This window comes from Ochotona curzoniae, unplaced genomic scaffold, assembly GCF_017591425.1.
Source record: "Ochotona curzoniae isolate NIBS_2020 unplaced genomic scaffold, NIBS_Ocur_1.0 scaffold_4953, whole genome shotgun sequence".
NCBI lineage: Eukaryota > Metazoa > Chordata > Mammalia > Lagomorpha > Ochotonidae > Ochotona > Ochotona curzoniae.
In genome coordinates this window covers 510,212-513,585 of record NW_024467127.1, presented here as the reverse complement: position 1 = coordinate 513,585, position 3,374 = coordinate 510,212, and the positions used below count along the sequence as shown (strand labels likewise).

General features: G+C 47.4%; 1 pseudogene; it reads right to left on the bottom strand.

Moving 5' to 3' along the window:
- Positions 1-1,184: 1,184 nt before the first annotated feature.
- On the bottom strand, positions 1,185-2,861 carry LOC121150352 (annotated as a pseudogene).
- Positions 2,862-3,374: the final 513 nt, after the last annotated feature.

Here is a 3,374-nt window from a genome sequence, read left to right as displayed (position 1 = left end):
TGAGTGTAATGTAATTTCTAATTAATCCCCAGTATAGTGGCCACCTGTTTACTCTCCTGGGCAACAAAGGCAGGTCTATTGTCAGACCCTATTACCTGTGGTATTCTAAACCGGGGGATGATTTCTTTTAAAATCTTTTTAACCATTACTGTGGCAGTCTCTTTCTTGGTTGGGAAGGCTTCCGTCCATCCTGAAAAGGTGTCCATGGAAACTAGGAGATATTTGTTTCCGTATTTAGTAGGCTTGACCTCTATGAAATTAACTTTTTAATAAACACTTGGTCTGTCTTTTTTAGTCTCTTTCTTGTTACTGCGGTTCTTTCACGGGAATTAACTTGTTGGCAAGGTGTGCAGCACTTGACTATTTCCTCAATTAAGTCTAATTGTCCTATGATGTAATAACCAGTCTTTTTGAGCATTAGCTTTTTCTTCTGGAAGGACAATATGGTCTGTCTCTATCCTCCCGAGTTGGTAGCCTTTATTTCTTCTGCTAGTCTCAGGGCCTGAGTCAACGTCATTCGTTCTGCTTTTTGGGCCGAAATCCCCCCAGGCAGTTTACTAGCCCATATTACCTGCTGTCCATCTACTACCGCCACCCCTGCCATCCGCTTACCTTCTGCCATACAGCTATTACCTTCTGTGAACCAGGTAACTTCCACATCTGCCAGCGGCTGGTCTTGCAAATTTCCACAGATTCCTGCTGTCTCGGCCAGAATTTCTTGACAGTTATGAGGCTCCGCCTCTCCAGGGTTGATGGCCGGCAGAAGTGCGGCTGGGTTGAAATGGGCTATAGGGGCAAACTTTATCTGTTCCGAATTCAGGAGCAGGCTCTGGTCAGTAAGGCCTGCTTGATCCTATTAAAGGCTTTAAGGGTGTTGCCAGGGCTGCATACCCTGGAATCCACAGTCTGCAGAACCCAGTAATTCCCGGAATTCACAAACCTGACGGGCCGTTGGCTTCTGGCAGATCTGGGCCTTCTTTGCAGATGTCCGTCATCCCGGTCGAGTCAGTTCTTCTAGCAGGGCAGAGGTTCCATCGGCATGGAAGGGGGCTAGGTCTCACTGCTCGTCCCGTTCCGGCAGTCTCTGCCCACGTTGCTGGGTGCCGGTCTATCCAGTCTGGTTGGCAACCAGGGGCCGGCGGTGTGTTAAAGAGGTTATGTTCATTTTTTAATTTGACATACAGTTAGTACTTGCAAAAAAATGACCATCTCCATCCATTACTCGGGGTCCCGTGCTTGTAAAGGTGATTTGGGCTCTCAATTTTGTCTCTCTTCTCTGGGCAGTCCTAAACTCAGTGTCCTTTTTCTTTATAATAGGCGCATTGGTCTTTGGTTAATGCTTTTCTAGGCCGCCAGTTGCCCAGGGTCCCTATCTTTTTATATTCTTTTTTATCCTTCTCCCTGTCCCTGACTACGGTGGCCAGGATTCTCATTAAATTCTTTTCCTATTTCCCATTCTTAATCTTTTTCTGCTCTCTCTCTCTTTTCTTCTCTGTCCCTCTTACATATTTACTTTACTAGATTCTGCAGGAAATTTCTTTTTTAGCCCGTCTAATTTCTGAAGCATTTTCTTTATATTTGCAGCTGCCTGATTTATCCATCGTCACTGAGGCTCTCTGTTCCTCCTGATCTATGAGGCACTTGAGGAACACAGGGGGGGTTCAGTGGGCCCCTGAAGAATTTCTTTTACCTTAGCCAAGTTTGTGGGACACCTTGCGGCCCCTCTGAGACCAGCCACTAGAGCCTGGCGATAGATCCGGAGGTGCTCCCTACCTTTAACGGTGTTGAAATCCCAATCTGGCCGCATCAAGGGGAAACCGAAATTTACAACATTCTGCAATTGAGTAGGGCATGCGTCAGGTCCTGGGACATTTTTCCGGGCTTCTAGGAGGATGCTCTCTCTCCTCAATGGTGAAGAGAGTCTGCAACAACTGCTGACAGTCGTCCCAGGAGGGCTGGTGGGAAAAGACCAGGGATTCTAAAAGGACAGTTAACTTCATTTATATAAATCTGCTGAAGAGAAAGAGAAAGGCCAATAATGCAGAGGCTGCAACCCATTTGCCTTTTGTCCCCTCAGGCCTAAATGCCTGGAGAGGGAGGGCCACAGTGGTGTCTGGGGTTCTCGGCCTGCCTACTCCCGCAGCCGGTCCCTCAGAGGGAGTGAAACAGGAGGAGGATCTGATAAAAGTCTTCTTGGGTCAATCTGCTGACCTCCGGGCAGCCGCAGATGGTACCTGTGCCGGGCAAGGGGAAAACCAGGGATGGATCCATGGGGGGGTTCCGAGACAGATCTCAAGCCAGGATAAGGCTGCTGATTAGGGTGGCCTTTTGGACCTGTTAGAAAAACAACCCTTGAAACTGCTTGGATGATAAGAGCCTCCTTTCAGCCAGCCCACGTTGAAAACGGGGCCCTTCTGCAGAGCAGAAAGTCTGCCAAGATCTTTTCTTAACCGGGAGGGAGAGATCGTGAGTCCTGTCCTTAACTTCAGTTCAATGGTCAAGAGTCAAACTAAGGGGAGTCGTCACAGTCTGTTCCATAATTAAAGACAAAGGACCACACACAATAATTACAAAACAAATGACACAAACAGTATTCGCGCGATGCAAGATTTCCTAAGGGCCCGATACAAAATACTAGAAGGTCGACCACACAAAGCCAGACGAGGGTGAAGTGATCTTCACCCTGTCTCCAAGGCACCGGAGCGTCCCCGGCGTACAAGATCAAACCGGTACCGTTCAAAGACTGGGGGGGACAAGGACAGTACAGAACAACACAAAAACAAAAAACGCACTTTCCGATCGGTCTTACCTCCCTCTGCGAGAGTTGTTTGCTGCAGACGGTCGCTCCATTCCCGGCCCATGCACCAAAATGTTAGACTCGGGGAGAGTCCAACCCCGTGGAGGGGAGCCACACCGTCATTGGCAAAACAAGTCAAATGCAGAGGCTGCAATAAGCATGAGGATTTTATTGAGCATTCGCGAATGGGCAACAGAGTCTCTGGAGGCACCCAGGACTCTGCGCGCCTCACAAACATTTTGGAACAGTTTTTATAGGGCAAAATCATAAACTCTGCATAACAGTCAGCATTTCTCACTTTCAGATTAGATAGCCCGGGGGTCCCTTAACTTTGTATATTTTCTTAACTGTTGACAGTCTGCATTCCTCATCTTAGGACTAGGTGACCCGGTACTTTCTCAAACTTCTTATCTCTCTGCAACTGTCTCACTTTCTTATTTTTTATATTCTTGCATCGGCCTTGTTGCATTGGCCTTGCTTCCTTATCTTCTCCATTCTTGCAGCTGCCTTGTTCATGTCTGGGAAACTGAAACTTTACTTGTGTCATGAAATGACTTTTCTATATTTATTCTAACAT